This window comes from Pagrus major, chromosome 13, assembly GCF_040436345.1.
Source record: "Pagrus major chromosome 13, Pma_NU_1.0".
NCBI classification, from domain to species: domain Eukaryota; kingdom Metazoa; phylum Chordata; class Actinopteri; order Spariformes; family Sparidae; genus Pagrus; species Pagrus major.
In genome coordinates, this window is record NC_133227.1 from 29,571,729 (window position 1) to 29,590,357 (window position 18,629).

The 18,629-nt window shown below is 41.9% G+C and overlaps 1 pseudogene; it reads left to right on the plus strand.

The window, feature by feature from the left end:
- Nucleotides 1-2,882: 2,882 nt before the first annotated feature.
- LOC141006681 (neuronal acetylcholine receptor subunit alpha-10-like) lies at nt 2,883-18,063 on the plus strand (annotated as a pseudogene).
- The last annotated feature ends 566 nt before the right edge of the window (nt 18,064-18,629 follow it).

An 18,629-nucleotide genomic window follows, 5' to 3' on the forward strand; every position in this document is an offset into this window, starting at 1 on the left:
TTATTATTTATTAATCGTCTCTCTGACTGGCAGCTGTTCACGCTCAGTGTGTCTCGTTTCATTCACAGCAGAGTCAGTCAGAGACGTACACAGCAACATCTCCACTGTGAGCTTCATCAGAGGAGAAAACACTGAAGAAGACGAGTTAAAGTTCAGCATCTTATTTCTGCACCATGATGAATCACGATGATGAATCACGATGATGATGATGATGTTATCTTAAAGGAACAGTCTGCTATTACGTTCTCTCACAGACCAGATGTTTCAGATCAGTACAGATGTAGTCAGTGGACTTTTAATGCCACACAGGACACAAAACACTTGTAGCATTGATGCATGAATCCTTTTATAGAAGCACAAAGCTGGAGGTGGATTGTTGTGCTGCGACGTGCCACTTTTCTGAAGTGGAAACAGAAACCGGTGAGGACATAAAGGCCACAACGGAAAGTCGTCAGTATGCTTCATCAGAACTGTTCGTCAGATTAGAAACCTTCTGTTCAAACACTTCACTAGTTCGTCAGAAAGGTTTTGTAACTTCCCAAACCGACAATCTGACATTCAGACCAACTCATGCAAAGACGACGGGGTTTTAACCTTCTCAACAACTGCTTCTGTACTGCTTCTCATCCAGATCCACACATTATCTTTCAACGTTAAAGAAAGTGAGAAGAAAATCCTCCACACCAGAAGTTAATGTGGTCTATTCTCCATCCAACTGTGGTGAAAATCTGTTCAGTAGTTTTTGTAAAATCCTGCTGACAAACAGACAAACAAACAGACGTGTGAAAACAAGTGGAGCGTGCAGACGCCTCGTCAACAGCCCGGGTTTGAGTCCAACTTGTGGCCCTTTGCTTCATGTCTCCACCTTCACTTTCTTTCCTGTAAACCTCGACGCTGTCTGTCTGAAAAAAGGCTCAAGAAGACAAACAAGCCAACACTCGGACCTGATGGTAGCGCTCGCTCAGAAGTCCAAGTATCACCAGAACTTCAGGCTTCATCATCTGCGCCTGCACAACATTTGGCGGCAATCAATCAAAATCATGTTGAGATACTGAGGGACGATTATGATGAGCTCAGCTTTCATCACCATGAACGCAGTGTCTTCCTCTGTGATCAAGGAGCCTCCTGGACTGTGGAGACAACTGGCTTCATGTATCTTCAGTGTAACAGCTAACTGTTAGCACACTGAGCCTGTGACGTTGATTGATCGACACACATGCAGACAAATCAGCGTTGAATTCAGACGCGTCCTTTGTTTATTTGTATGTTGGGCTCAGTAATAATGAGTTGGACAGAACTTGAAAAAAGTCCATGTCAGCACTGAGAACAGGCACCATATTATAAATAGTATTTCATCCTTGTGGTGAAAACCAGGAAAATTACATAGTGAAAGCTGAAAACTGGCACATTTTGGTGTTGTACAGACACTCAGCTGTAAACCGGGACGGTCCTGGACAAACTATTTTCATCTGCGTTCATGTCAGATTGTTCTCGCTGTGTATCTGCTGTTTCTGACGTATTTATAATTCATGGACAGAAACTGAAAACAACAGTAGGTGAGGGGTGATGGTGTGTGCAGGTCGGCGGGGACGTTAAGTAGTCGTCACCTGATGTGTTTGAGGTACAAGCAGCTTTCGGTTCCTGTTACAGAGGAATCAGACAACCAGTCAAACCTGTCCTTTAATTATTCACTCACTGAACGAGCTCGCTGAACGTCCATCAGACAACCAGAGGCGTTTATTTTTCGTTCCCTTCCTGTCCCGTGAATATCTTGGATCTCCAGACGTGTTGATGTTGATCATAAACTGAAGGATGAAGTGTTCCTTTATGTGCTGATAAAATTCACCTCCTTCTTAAAAAAACAGTTCATCCAAACAGTAAAACTCAGTCATCATCTCCTCCTCCATGCTGATGGAAGTCAGGTGAAGTCTCGTCGTCCACAGAACATTTCTGGAGCTTCACAGTAAAACAGAGTTGCAGCGTTCTGCTAAACACCTGAAGCAGCTGGAGATGATTTAAAACGGAGAAACATCCAAAAACACATCAGATGTCTCCAAACAGCTCGTCTGCTGTAATCACAGTCTGCAGAAGACTACGAAGTGCCCCTTTAATCTAAAAACATCAGATATGAGAGTTAAAACAGTGACAGGGAACATTTTACTGATCTGAGGACTTTTACTTTCGATACTTGTCGTAATAAGTCAGTTACTTTAAGGTTTTGATGCAGGACTTTTACTTGTAGTCGAGTATCTTCACAGTATCAGTACTTTAACTGAAGTAAAGGATCCTATTACTTCCTGCAGCTCTGATCTCCAGCCTGTGTGGCACTAATGACCCCTCATACAGAGAGAGACCACCGCACTACAGCAAACACACCGACCATCAGCTCCCTCTCTCTCTCTCTCCCCCTCTCTCTCTCTCTCCCCCCCTCTCTCTTTCTCCCTCTCTCTCTCTCTCTCTCTCTCCCCCCTCCCCCCCCTCTCTCTCCCCTCTCTCTCTTTCTCTCCCTCTCTCCCCCCCTCTCTCTCTCTCCCCCTCTCTCTCTCTCTCTCTCTCTCTCTCCCCCTCTCTCTCTCTCTCCCTCTCTCTCTCCCCCTCTCTCTCTCTCTCTCTCCCCCTCTCTCTCTCTCTCTCTCTCTCTCCCTCTCTCTCTCCCCCTCTCTCTCTCTCTCCCCTCTCTCTCTCCCCCTCTCTCTCTCTCTCTCTCTCCCCCTCTCTCTCTCTCTCTCTCTCTGCCTCTCTCTCTCCCCCTCTCTCTCTCCCTCTCAGTGTGTGCTATCCTCTCTGCTCGGCGGTCGGTCGGTCGGTCGGATGCTGGCTGGTCTGTCATCACATTATTGTTATTGATTGTTAAATTATCGGATCGATACGATCAGAGCGGGATGAAGCTGCTCTGCAGAGGATCGATGGAGCATCTCCTGCTTCTCTTCTTCCTGCCAGGTGAGAAACATTTCCAGATCCACTTCAGATACTTTTGAGGTAAAATAAACACATGAACTGATCCTCGTCACAGCACTTTGTCATGAACACAGGAGACTTTATGTTGTGATGTCAAAATAAAAGCGCCTTTTTTAGGTTTATTCATTCTCAGAAATGTGAAATGAAGAGGCTGTTTCATTCAGGCTCAGGTGTGTTTCTCATGTTGCTCAGGTTTTAACTGGAGAGTGACTGACAGCTGTCAGTGATGCAGCCTGAGGATTAAACTCATGGATCTGTCACTAATGTGTCCGCCTGCAGAAGTGGACCTCATGTTTCTGGTCCAGACCTGCTCAGTTCTCTGTCGATATCTCAATTATAATTTTTGATTCTTAAAGATGAGACGTTATTTATCTCTCAGTGAGGAAATTCACTTGTTACAGCAGCTACAGAGTCACAATACGGAGAGGGAGAAAACAGTGATGAATGATAAAAATGGAAAAACAGGACGAAAATAGAATTAAATAAAAATACGGTAAAAATAATAATAATAAAAAAGACTATATTCACTAATCACCTTTCACCAAGGAGGACAACTGCATCCATAATCGTAACACACACACACGGTGTGTAGCTTAAAAAGTATATAAATATAAATGTAGATTGACACAGAGACGATCAGATTGCACATGATGGTGACCATCACACCTCCTTCAGTCCTGTCTGATGTCTTCAAACTTCTTGTTTTGTCAGACTACATGACAGTCCTCAACAGGGACGCTAACGATTCATCACAGTTAAGAATTTAACCAATTAAAAATCTGAAGAATGTCACAAATTTTTATGTTTATCAACATCGATGCAGCATAAATGAATGGAAATGTCAAAAAAACGTTCTGTATCGCACTGTTAGAGGAAGTGAGAAAAACTTTCCAGGATCTGTTTCTTTTACTGGATTCAAACTAAAAGTGGAAATTTATTCAGTAGTTTTTGTTTAATCCTGCTGACAAACAAACAAACAAACAAACAAACAAACAAACACACAGACACAACACAAGAATGTGTAGCTGGTGTCCAGAGATGAGCACCAGGACCGGGATGTTTTCTAACTCTAACCAGAGCATCAACACAGACCTGTGACAAGAAAAGAAATTCAAGTTGTGACATGAAGAAACATTCATTTTGAAATGATCTGGGTTGTTGAGTCGGGTTGTTTAACTCCTAATGTAACCGACTGTGATTTTGCACGTAACATATTTCACGATTTAGTAATTATTGCCTGATATTTGATTGTTGAGGCAGTTGAATATGAATTAAAGAATTCCCTCAAAGGTCTTGTTTATAAGAAAAGTTGATTTTGGAGTCTCTTTCCCAGCTCGCCAAAAACTGATGGGATGGCGGCCGTGGGTTGGATATGAGACTCAAAAATCAACTTTTCTCACAAATAGGACCTTTAAGATTTGCAGCCCTTGTCCACAACCAAAGATATTATCAAAAGTCATAATCAAAGTAGCTATTTTTCTGTATTTTTTCCGACTCATTTCAGCTCAAAACTCGAAACACTAAATCTGAGCTGACAGTTTTATCAGTGACCTTCACGTGTTGATTCTCATTGAACAGTGAAGTGAACGGGGGCGGTCAGCATCATTGTGCTGCTGAGTGATAAGGAGGACAAAAAAAAGAGTTTACAGCCGTGAGGAGGAGGTCAGGGACCAGGAGCAGATCTGAAACTGATCCATGATGTCGTGCTTTTATTGTGATGGAACGACCGATAAAATTATAATTCCTTCCTCGCTCCTCTGTCTAAACACCAAGAAGGTGCGGAGCTAATGACATCATCTTTAGCTGTACTCAGTGCTAATTAGCAAACATTAGCATGCAAACACTGATACCATCTTTAAATCAAAATGTGTGAGTATATGCAGGTGTTTCAAATGTATACACCTGATTTCTTTCATGAAGATCCATAAATCATTCGCTGAGAAAAATGTTGAAAAACTCTCACAATGTTAAAGAAAGTGAGAAAACATTTCTGGATCCGTGCCTTTATCTGGATCAGCACTAAAAGTTAATGGAGTCTGTTCTGGGCTGAGACTCATCCTCCATCCAAGTTTCATGGAAATCTGTTCAGTAGTTTTTGTGTAATCCTGCTGACAAACAAACAAACACGGGGGAAAACAAAACCTCTACGGTGGAGTCAGACACATCATCACCACCAACATCTTCTCTGGAGCTGATGATGGAAGAAGGAGTGAGACATCTTGCTTCTTTCATATCTCTGTTAGGAGCTGCACGTGCACAGTTCTGATTGGATTTTGACAATGTTACGATGTTTACTTTTTATATATTTCACTTCAGCATCTCTGACAAACTCAACGCTGATAAATGACGTTCAAGCGCAAAATATTCACGCAGCAAAATCCTTAACTTCAACATCATAGTGTCGCACCAGAAAAGGGGCGAACGTTAGCGCGTCCACCAAGGTGTTGTGTTTATATCTCAGCCGCTCGGAGCTGCAGGCGATAAGATCGATATTTGACGCAGGAATAATTGAAGAAAAAAGCCGGATGTCAGAGATCCACACTGTGTGTGTGTGTGTGTGTGTGTGTCTGTGTGTGGATGTCAATACAATGGGAAGAAGCACACTAAGCAGAGATAAGCGATGATGGTTGTGAGGATTAAAGCTGTCAATCACACAGTCCAGAGGAAACCTCAGAGGTCAAACAGCAGATAATCCAAACACACTTCACATGGAAACAGACACACACATCTTCACTGTAACAATCCTGTCTGCTGTCGTGAAACAGCACAAACTGCGGTTTTATCTCTTTAAAGGAGATGATCGTCAGCAACCTCCGTCTAAAACTCAAAGTAAAGAGTTACTTGAATAGAGTTGTAAAGTCTGAGGAGCCTCTGCTTCTGGAAGCGTTTTTCTAGATTCTCTGACCCTCTTTTAACAATTTCTTCGATGTTACTGAAGATAAAAAACTCAGGACTCTCTTGGATGAAGCAACGATTATATAAGTTTGTGTTATGACTACAAGTTTGAATGATTTCAGCTTTGCTTCTGAGAAATTATTGTTTTGTCCATCAGTTAACGACTCCAGTCTTTAGTTTCAGTATTCTTAACAACAAAACTTCTGATCCGCTGTTCCTTGTGTGGTTTCTGACGCACAATTCTGAGCTTTCTGATTGGATGTTTCTTGCCACAAATGGTGTCGACCAAGGACGTTACATTAAATCTGGACACAGCGTTGGAGGCAGAAGCCCGTTCATTCCTATGAAAGCTGCTCAGTGGTGTTTGAGGCCAAAAAAGCTCGACTTCCTATGGGATCGTCGGTGCTGTGCGGCCCATAGAGCGTGCGCACTAGAGACTTCCACCGACCGAGCCGGCTAACTTCTGGTTTAGCGCCCGGCTAACTTGAATGGGGATAAAATAATTTAAACTTGTGGCTCTTCAAGACTTTTCAAATTTTATTGGACTGAATGGCTCAAATAATGACAATCAAACAGTCACGTTGCAGGGTTGTGACACTGAAAAGAAATGACGCACGGCTTTACAGCTGCTTTTTTCACGATGTAAGCGTGATGTTGTAATGACGCAGTTTGGCCACTGTGAAAGTTGGCTTCAAAGCCTGGCGCTCTTCCTGGGGGCTTGGTGTCGACCTCTCACAAACTAGCTCCCCTTTCAGATCTGTACCTTGTTAAGTAATTGTTCAGGCGATTTAACAAGCCTGAGTCACTTTTACATTAAAGTCAGTGTCTATGTCGGACCTGTAACGACTCAGGTCTGCAGTGAATGTGTCACAGTAATAAGAAGAAAGCAGCAGCATGAGGTTTAATATACAGAGAGATTAAACACTGCTCTTTTTTATTGGGAGCGCTATAAAAGATTTAGATATCATTTAAATATCATCTTTTATTCACCAAGAAAAATAAAATCTGTTTAATACACCAGGAAACACTGAGAATCAGCTGATCTGAAGATTCGTCTGATAGTAACCGTACCGTTAGAAAAACCCACGAGAGAGAAAAAGAAAATAAACCGTTAAAAAACGCAGTAATCATACTGGTACACACACACACACACACACACACACACACACACACACGCGCGCACACACACTCAGGTCATATTGACTTAACATGCCATCATCTGTTTTTTGCACTTAGCCGTGATGCACATGACTGTCCACCATCTGTCCACTTACAATGTATGGACTCACATTACCATGACGATGATAGTGATGATGATGATGATGATGATGATGATGTGGTTCAAGATGATCATGGTGACGCTGATAAATATGTGCTGCATTGTGTGTGTGTGTGTGTGCGTGCGTGCCAGCTGGCCTGCTCCCAGAGCTGTTAGCTCCAACACTTTAACTCGTCAGGGAGTCGATGCTGTCTCACAAACTGCTGACTCGTCTGCTCAGCGGACCGTGAAGACATCTGAACAATGAACAGAGACAATAAGCTGCAGGTCGATCACGTCAGAGCTGAACTGATCTCACCTGATGGGACGGGAGCTAAAAGTCAGTAGATCAGAGTGGACGCCAGTGAAAGAAGTACGCAGAGCTCTTACTTCATATAATATTCTGTTGGAGGTGAACGTTCTGAATTCAAGATATTTAAAGTACCAAAAGTAAAAGTACTCATTAAGCAGAGGGGCCCATTTCTTTATCAGGGTCACTGAGGAAGTTCTAGTATGTGTTTAAGATGTTCTACTTGTTATTGAGAAGGTGCTAGAGGTCCTTTGGATGGTTCTACTGGTTGTTTAGGCTGTACTTTAAAGAGGATCTAATGGTCATTGATTAAGTTCTAGGAGCGACTGGGGAGGTTCTCAAGGCCACAAATAAAGTTCTAGAGCTACTTCAGATGGTTTCAGTTGATGTTCAGGATGGTCCATTGGTCACTGAGGTGGTTCTAGTGGGCCATAAAGACATGCAAGGAGCTCAAAACTATGTTGCACACCTATGGGAGATTTTGGAGCAACAGCGCTCTCCATCAGCATCAGCAAAGCACCAAATAAGGGAATATCTTGTGAAAGACTGGTGACCATCCCTTCAGACATTTGACAAGGAACACTGAAGCCGTTCTCAACACCTTACTAAGGTACTTTATGTTGCGTTTTAACTTTAATTTGTCACCGGTCTGTATATAAAATGTCAAATTTAATGGAAATCTGGCCTGTAGTTGTGGGATAACTTGTCCAGAATGAAGGTGTTGGACACAGAGACAGGCAGGCTGTTGTCAGTGAGGCCTCCAGACCGTCTGCTAGCTGAGCAGATACAACTGAAACGTCATTGTTTTAAAACTATATGGTGTCCACCTGGTTAGTTTGAAGAGGTGACATGAAAATAAGATTTAAAATAGTCCCCAACGACGCAGTATTTCCTCTCGCCGGACTCTTTATCTGTTTCTCATAATGAGATATCCTGTTTTAATGCCCGTCTGATAGATTTAGTGCTTCACTTCCATTTTTCCATTTTCGTACAAAGTATGTCAACACACCAAACCTCCCTGTGCGTGTGTGCGTGTGTGTGTGTGTCTACAGACATGTTGGAATCTAGTAATATATTATTTCCTGTTTATCTGAAGGTCCTTGAACTGACCATCGTCTGGTGCACTTCCTTTTTTGAGCAAGGCATGTTGTTCCACCTCTGTGTGTGTGTGTGATTTATTTCTATCTTTATTGTCGTCTCTTGCAGTTATGCGTCTCTGTCCTTGTTGTTGTCGAGTGTTCAGAGCAGCAGACAGAAGTGCTTCCTGTGGCTGACGGTTGGATCACCGTTGTGTTTTTCACACAGTCAAATATGGAGGAACAGAATATTTTTATATTTTTATATGACAGTTCTGCAAAGTTAGTGAGAGAGACAGTCAGTCACTCCTGAGGCTGTCGTTAATGTTTTTCTTACACTTATATAAAATGATATCATAAAGTTTTTGCATATAATGTCCAACCTCAGGCACAGAGGGGTGATGAGGGTTGTGTTTGCAGCAGAGGAATATCGATGCTGCTGCAGAAGTGGATGCAGAGCGGAAATGTGATAACAAGTCATCAGTAGTTGTTCTGCTTTGCATCTGCAGTGCTGCTGCATCAGTGTTTAACGTTTGTACTTGTACCGATGCCGACTGCATGTCTCATCCACTGTAACTCATACTGTTCACACTGTTATATTGTAGTGTATTCATATCTACAACAAATGCTCTTTACTCTGCTGTGCAATGAGTCTATGCAATAACACAAAAGTTGAATCAAATCTAATCTATGTCATCATACCATAAAAGTATAGAAACCCCAACCCAATCACCGGAACAAATGTTATCTAAGTATGTATCCGCAAAACCACAGATAAGTTCAAACTGAAAGTTTTTTTTTGTTGCAACTTAAAGTTTGTTTAGGTTTCATGTTCTATTTCTCTCTTGTCACAACGCTGTGCTGATGCTCTGGTTAGCTTTAGGCACAAAAACCACTTGGTTAGGGTTATAAAACATCATGGTTTGGCTTTAAATACCTGTTTTGGTCGCCTCGATCACAGATGGAGATGTCTGCAGGACTCCTTAAAAATATCAAGTGATGTGACTCGAACTGCGGTCGGCTGGTCGGCTAGTACAAATGTCAACCTAGGACGTATATGAGGTTTACAGAAACATTAACTGCTAATGTTATATCCTGGAGACTTGGTCAGAAACCCTGATTACAAAACAACAGACACGAAGGATGTTCAGACGAGAATTCGGATTGGATTGCATTTTTCTGTCCGAACAAAACTGAGTCCAAAAGAGTAGTAAACAAACCTCTACATGAGTGCATGCTGCCATTAAAACAATTGCAGGACAAACTAAATAAAAAGCTATTCTTAAATTCATTCATTTTTCAAAGATTCAGCTTTTACTCAAATTGTTCAGGGAGTTACATCCAGGCAATAATTTCTACTGATTGTCACGATGAAGCAGAATAAGGGGACCCAAATGCAACTTGTCAAAACAGACAAACACGAAGAAACATCAGGGAAACTCAACAGATGAACAGTAATTATCCAGCTGTCTGACAGATCATTTGGTCTCCAGTTCATTTCTGCTCGGAGACATTTTCGTCTAGTTTTCATTCGTCATGAATTCATTATGTCCGGCAATAAAACATGTCACACGAGCCGTCAGGAACTCTTCAAGGGGATACCAAACTAAAAGACTCACTACGAATAGATAGCATGATTAAAGCTAAGGACAACCCATAATACAACAGTACCAGTACTCTGTTCAAAAACAACATCTGTTTTGGGGACTAAGTTATTATTTATTCCTAGAATATAATACTACCAGAAGAAATATCCTCTTATATTCACACCAATAAATAAACAAAAGGATTTAAGAACTAGGGATTTTATAAAGGTTTTATGTCTATCTTCTGTCTTTTATCTCTTGTATATTTTATCTTATATGGACTTAGTCCTGAAATAAAGAAAAAGCATCTAACATTACCGAATCGTACAGTGTATAAATCCCATAACACCAATCTAAAACATGACTCCACAGAGCACTGCAGCACTGCAGCATCCTCAGACCAAACAATACTCTGAGGCAGACAGCAGGTCGCGTTTAGGAGGCGACAACCAGCAAAAAACTTTCACTGTGACCTTCCAGGATGTTTCTTTGGCGGCTGAACTTCATTCCACAACTGTCTGAAGACCAACAACTGCCGCTGATTGCGAGGTCTTCAAACATTATAAACAATTTACACAACTCAAGTGTTGGCTGTTCGAGGGGTTTCACTATTTACTTATATGGTTACAGGACTAAAGACAGCTTTATCTGCTCTGACTTACAGCACGTTTATCTGATACGGACTTTGGAGCTGATGTCATACTATCATTCTTTATTCGAAGGTTTTAGTCGATCTGTTTCCAGCGCTCCTCTGATCTGATGAGAGTTTTTATGGAGGCTGATCCTCACCAGCAGCTTTTGTCCTCATAGAGAACATTTACCAAATCCAAACACTGCTCAACACTTCATGTGTGTTTGTGTTTGAACTGTCAGGATGTTGTTAGGGGTCAATATTAGGACGCCGAGGGTGTTTTGTTTGTTGAGTTTAATGTGTGAGAAATGATGTCTCTTTGCCTCTGTATTTTATTTGTCTTTTTAAACTCTCATAGTTCATGGACCTGTTCCTATACTTCATCACCATGTCTGTGGCTGCATTGCATTCTGGTCCTTTAAATTTTACCGTGTGTATTTATTTAGATTTATTCAAAGCCAGATCTAGTTTAGGCGCCGTCCAAGGCTGCATTTGAAAGTTACGTTTTTTTTTACTGGACTAGCAAAAGAGAGCCCAAATGCAAACTCCAAGCAACAAAGCTGAATCGAAACAACACTAATGGGCAGGCAACACAGTGCAAGCAGAAAAAGAAGTCCGATAAGCATCCAAGAAAAATAACAAAGAGAAATATAAAAACTTAGGACAAACTGGAAAGCCACGGGGGCAAAAGCAGAAACACTTGGAGAGAATGCAAGACTGGGAAACCAACACAGAAACACAGACAACCCAACAAAGACTTTAGACACTGGGACCAATAGAGTGGTGTATTAATGAGTCCTAAAACCTGGAAATCTGTTTATTCTCAGCATTTTTGCACTTCCAGTTCCCTCATCTCAAAGTTAATGAAGAGAAATGGAAGAGAAATTTCACAGAAACATTGGATGGATCCACTCTTGCATCCTCTCTGTCCACCACCACCACAACCATCATCATTAGTCGTCACAGGATTTAAAGGATTTATCAGTGCTGCTGTTCAGCAGACGTTCTCTGATTAATGTGCAAAATCCGAGGTGATTACCAGGTTAATTGAACTGGAAATGATGTTTCCACGCGTGTGCGTTATGGTATGTGTGTGATTAGAGTGTTTCGGTGGATGGACAGACTGCAAGATGGACTGCTGGAAATTTGAAACATTTAAGGATTAAGAAAGAATCACTGCAGGGAAGAAAGCAGCAGAGAATTTTTTTTTTACATGCCTCTAACCTCATAACATTGTGGAAAGTCAAAATAGACTATTATTATTATCATTTGTGAAGGATTGGGAAGAAAAATATTCTTAAACTGTTAATAGGCAAGTCTTTTGCTTTAATGTCTCCCTTCTGAAGTAAATGTTGACGGCACAATGTGATGGTCATAGAACAATAACACCATCTGTGTTGAGATTAGTTTCCTATAAACTTCGCTTTCACTGTGAAATGTTGTTCTGTGTTCGGCCAAACTGAATGTGATCCAGTCAGGCTGGTAGCCTGGCACCATTTCTATCTGCTTTATACACTAAGAACCAAACATCAAGGGTTATACCTAGAACCAGCTGAGAGGTTACAGCAGAGGTTCGACAGAGAAACCTTCTATGGTGTAGTTGTTCCCCAAGAATGCTTTCTGGGGCTTCTATCCAGAACCTTTTCACCTTCTATGTGTGCTAATAAAAACCCATCAAGGTGGTTCCACTGAGAACCCTTTTCCAATCCAAGGCTTCTTCTAAAACCCACCGAAGGTGTTCTACCGGGAACACTTCTATATTCCATGGGTTTCATCTCGAACCCACCCAAAGTGGTTTTCGCTTAAGAAAGCGAGTAAAGCGAATGAATAAAGGAAAAAAGTTGATTATTTTATTATAATTATTATTATATTTGGCTTTATCATTATTACTGTTTTTATTTGTTATTTTTTTGTGAATATAGAGGCAAACCCTAGACGCTGCAGTGTTCGTTACAGCAACAATATGAAACTGTTGAGACAAGGTACTATTGATTCAGCTATTGCCAGAAGCTTACCAGTAGCAGAGCTAAAAATGTGAACGTTGTATTGTGGGTGGTGATAGAGGGAAAGCCATGGAGTCATTCAAATCTCAAGGGAGAAGCAGGAATGGCAGCAGGGAGGTGACCAAACTTGTCATCTTCATGTCCTGCTGCTTGAGTTTAAAAAATAAAAGTAAATTTAAATAACTACCTGAATTAATAAAGTAGTGTCTCTCTCTCTTTCTATTCCCCAGTTTGCTTGGCTGCTCACGGCCGTTATGCTCAGAAGCTGATGACAGACTTGTTCACTAACTACACCAATGCATTGCGACCGGTGGAGACACTGACCACATCATCAACGTCACACTGCAGATCACCCTCTCACAGATCATCGACATGGTAATCATACCCTAACTGCTGATCCAGATGTTCACTGTCTATGTTTTCATGCCTGTGCTGATGTGTATATGTCCTCTGACCAGGATGAGCGGAACCAGATCCTGACTACCTACTGTGGGTCCGACAGGTATGGATGACGCTTACCTCACCTGGAAGAAGGAGGACTATGACGGTCTCGACACCATCCGCATACCAAGCAGCTTAGTTTGGAGACCTGACATCGTCTTGTATAACAGGTATGTTTGGCCCCTTGCTGGCTGATTTCTGTGATCCTTCGCTCCTTCTCCCTGCGTTCACAGTTTCCTCAACTTTCTTCACCACAGTGCAGACGATGAGTTCTCCAGCTCAATGGAAACCAATGTGGTTCTTCGTAACGATGGTCAGGTCATGTGGGACCAGCCCGCCATCACCAAAAGCTCCTGCTCTGTGGATGTGGCCTTCTTCCCCTTTGACGTGCAGGAGTGTCATCTAACCTTTGGCTCCTGGACTCACAATGGCAACCAGATGGACTTAATCAATGCCTTGGACAGCGCTGACCTGGCTGACTTTGTCCCCAATGTGGAGTGGGAGGTAAACATTTGTCTTAAATGTGTCCACAAAAAAGCCTCATTCTTAAATATAATCCTTTGACAAAATGCAATCCCTTTTCTAACCAGGTTCTGGAATGCCAGCCAAGAAGATGTCATCCTGTATGGCTGCTGTTCAGATCCGTACCCAGACATCACATTCACCCTCCACCTGAAGAGAGCGGGCCTCCTTCTACATCTTCAACCTCCTCATCCCCTGCATGATGATCTCCTTTCTGGCTCCCCTGGGATTCTATCTGCCGGCTGACTCGGGTGAAAAGGTTTCTCTGGGTGTCACGGTGCTACTGGCTCTCACTGTGTTTCAGTTGCTGGTGGCTGAGAGCATGCCGCCCTCCGAGAGTGTCCCATTGATAGGTAAGAAGACTGAGGAGTCTCTTACCCCTTTTCGACCACAGTGAATGAAGTGCTGGTTCTGGTCTGGTGCTAGTGCTGGTTCAAAGTCGGATCAACCTGTGACCTTTTAAAGAACCAGTTTTCTTTTCCACAGGCATGAGAGTCATTGTAAAGTTGCATAATTTGGTCAGGGTATACATCTCCAATTTCCCAGCATTGCTAGGAACAACTACGGTGGACCACATGACTTTTTGCAAGTGTTGCTCCTGGCTTTGCATGCCTACTTTGGCATCCGAACATGACTGGTCCTTGGACCACTGTAGCTTCAATTCGTGAAGATAGTTACAATCGTCAAGTTCTGTCCATTAAAAGTGTGTGTTTTTTATGCTGAGTCAGCAAATGTTATCTAATAAGATCCTTTTTGTAGTCTCACGCAAGGAGAAGTCTAACTCTGAAATGTCACAAGAGAGTTGTTGCGGAAAGATGCGTTGCATTGTAACGAGATGATACAGGTTATTCACATCACCTCTCGGAGGTTTTAATGCTGATCGGTGTAGATTTTTCTGAACCAGTCAAAATGGCAAAATGTGGTGTTACCAAGACACTAATTTGAAGCCCGAGAGTCAAAGCCAGGCGTGTGCTCAATAAGCAGTTGGCAGCACATGTGATTGCATCATGGGAATGCTGTTTGTCACATGTCCTTCATCCTGTCAAACTAGTGCAACTGCTTCTTTTTGCTCAGCATGTTCTTACTCAAAGGTTATTATTGGATCCAAAGCAGAACATGTTGTTTGAAATGGAAAAACTCAATTTCCAATGAATGTTTTGAATACACATTCAACAATTTCGAACAATAGGTCGTTATCATGATAGTTATGGTGTACTGGGCTTGTTGAGGGAGTGTGGTGGCCTATTGACAACATTCTTGCATATCTTGCGCCGACCTGTATTGCAGTTTTATGGGCTGTTTAGAATACAAGTGCAAAAGAAAAACGACCAAGCAAGCAAAGAATTAAAGTCTCCAGTAACCCAAGAGATAAAAAAGATGTAAACAAGAATCTCCCAGAAAATCCGAAGAGATTTTCCTATTATGCGAGTGTCTTAGGAAAGCAGTCTTTCACTTCTGGGAGATTTTACTACGAGGTTCAGGTTAAAGAGAAGACTAAGTGGGATTTAGGAGTGGCCAGAGAGTCGATCGACAGGAAGGGAAAAATCACACTGAACCCTCAGAGAGGTTACTGGACAATATCTCTGAGGAATAAAAATGAGTACCAAGCTCTTGCTGACCCTCGAGTCCATCTGTCTCTGAAGTCAAAGCCAGAGAAGGTGGGAGTGTATGTGGATTGAAGGACGTCTAGTCTCCGTCTATGATGTTGATACTGGAGCTCTCATCTACTCCTTCACTGGCTGTTCCTTCAATGAGAAGCTCTACCCATTCTTCAATCCCTATTATAATGATGGTGTTAAAAACTCTGTCCCTCTGGTCATCTGTCCTCTCAATAATGTCAAGTTAAATGTGATGCAGATATACTCAAGAATACGAAGATTTGAAAAAAATCAGGATCAAGAACATCAGTAAACTTCTCTTCTTATCCAAGTGTACACCATGGTGTTTTAATCAATTCCTATCATGACAGAAAGTGGGGTGAAGTGCAACAAGGGCCCCCATTTGGACTTGAACAGGGAACGTACACCTCAAACCCTCCTGCTCCGTTTCTTCATTTTTAATGTGACCTTTTGTGGCCTCTTAACATGTAGCTTCTGGCTGCAATTACTGATCGCTTACAAGTCCAATTTGTAAGAATTCTCAACTCGTCAAATACCTGACTATTGTGAAACTCGTCCTATATCTCAGTCCTGATCTGAGTAAAGCTGTATATAATTCTGATCATCTCACTTATCAATCACATTGATTAGAATAATAACTTTTTAATTTTGAAAAGATTCATTGTTGTTTAATATAATAAGTGTAGAGTGTATGGGTTCCTGTTTTCTTTCTAATTCATGTTATATATATATTACACACAAGTTTGACCATATGGATGTTTTGTAATGTAGTTTTGATCTAGATCGATTTGTAACTGCAGGAAGTGTCTTCAACTGTGTCCAGACACTAAAAGTCATTGAAAATAACTCAACACGTATATAAGAAGGGTTGGATTGTAGCTAAATTACAGAAGAGCATCTAAATAATAAGATAGATCAGATTCATGATTTATGAATTTGCATTTTGACTGTTATGGTAACTTTTTAGAAAATAAATCAGAGTAAATGAAAAACCTCTGATAGATGTTTGTCAGTTGTGGATGCTGCTTTTGTTAAGTAATAAAACAGGTATGAACAGTTGGTGCCGTTTGTAATCATGTGAAGTCATAAACCACAAAACACAGAACAAGAATGTGGAAAATGTGTGTTTTAAACTCTGAAGGGATACAAAATGAAAACAGTGACACAAAAGGCAGATAAAAAGTGAGAAAATAACTGGTAGAAGAAAGCAATGGAGGGTAACAGTGAAAATGACATAGTTGTAATAACGGCATTACGGCATAGATCTCTCAAAGATCCTCTCCAGACATGTTTTATGACTCTGCATTGAATAATAAGTTGTCTGATGAGTTTTTTTCCCACAAAGTACCACTCCTTCTCCCTCATTGAAACGATAAAATATTACCCTTAAAGGTGTTACTCTGTGATATTGAATCATGCGCATGTTTTTGGGAAGACATAAAATATTAAAAGTAATATCCTACTGCATCCTCTTCATTTCCCTTCTCATATCAGAGGAGAGCACCAGTGGAACAATAATGAATTTTAAATGAAAGTTCAATTAGCTGAGATACAGTTTACTGTTGTACAGGAGAAGAAAGTTGCGAGGCAAGCAGATCTGCAGTCGCTCTGTGTTGTAACAAACAAAGTGAGCAGACATTAAAGTATTTTGGTGAGCAGTAAACACCCTGTTGATGTTTGCTGCTAACAGCATTGTAATGAACAAGAGGCCAACAGCTCGATAAATCCGGGCTCACAAATCAATGATCAGAGGTAGAAAGCCTCCAACAACAAAGTCCCAGTTTAACTATTTATTAAATCCAAAGTTAAAATAGAAATCCTCTTTTGGTTTTTCAAAACCATATTTAGGAACCAGACATGAGCAGACAACAGTGGGAGCCTCGATCACAACCTCTGAACTCTGGGCTCTCAGAAAATTCTGATTTGGTGATAGAGAAGAAAAGTTGACCTCTGTGTTTGAGATGTTTAAGATTTAATTGTACACGTGAGTGATATTCGATTTCCTTTTCCAACAGGAAAGTACTACATTGCAACCATGACGATGGTCACTGCATCGACAGCTCTCACCATCTTCATCATGAACATCCACCACTGCGGTCCCGAGGCTCGGCCCGTCCCACAGTGGGCCGAGCGCTTCATCCTCAACTACCTCGCCCGGATCTGTTTCGTCTACGAGGTCGGTGAGAACTGCCTCAACGGGTCCTCATCCAGGAGACAACCTCTGTCGCAGGAGGAGTCTGAAGCCCCATCAGCCAATGGAGGCGAAACCAAAGGAACAAACTGGGATGTGAATGGGCAGGCGTGGGGAGGGAGGGTGGAGGAGGATGGAGCTGGGAAGTCTCTGAAGGTGGGGCAGGATTCGACCGTCCAGACGGACTGGAAAGAGGATCTGTTTGTGACCATTGACCACTCAGAGGAGAAAGGAGCTGCTGGAGGACACGAGGTGGAGCAGGAGGAGTCAAATAGTGCCTGTGGAGGAGGAGAGGAGCATGTCGAGGAGAAGAAAGGTGTAGGAGGTGAAGGGGGAGGTGGAGCCAGGGGGCACAGGAGGGAGATCTGGGTGAAGACCCAGTGTGTGTGCCAGCACCAGGGACTGCGCAGGAACATTGAGTACATTGCCAACTCATACCAGGACCAGCGAGCCACGCAGCTGCGCATCGGGGAGTGGAGGAAGGTCGCCAAGGTGATGGATCGCTTCTTCATGTGGCTCTTCTTCATCATGGTCTTCCTCATGAGCATCCTCATCCTGGGAAAAGCCATCTGATGGAGATCCGACTTCGAAAGAATCACATATGCGAGCATAACGATAAAGTAATTTGTTTAACCATTAAAATCACTCGTCATTTTGAAGTGAACAAAGAGGGTTTTGTTCAAAAGGAATTTAGTTTGAGATGGTTTAAAGGCTCAATTCACCATTTTTAGGAATTGAAAATGTAGATGTGTGAGTCTGAAAGAGGCTCGGCCACACAGAGGGAGAACGAGCCACCGACAGGCGGATTCATCAGAGTTTGTGAAGGTTAAATAATCAAGAAAAGGCCACTGAAATGATCTCAACACGTTAAAATAACATAATAACTCGTGTTGCATTTGAGCGTTTAGTGCACAGCTCCATAAAACATCTTGTTGAAACATCTGCAAAAGATTCCTGGTGTTAAAAACTTATAAACACATAAACGAATTTGCCTCATCAAGAAGGAATTTCTACGGAATCTACGGAAGCCCTGAGCGGCCGTCAGACATACTAATGCTTCAGTTTTCTGGTGATAACGAGTTGAATTTTATTTGTTTTCTTGAGATCACAAGTTATTTCTGTCACTATCACGAGAGTTT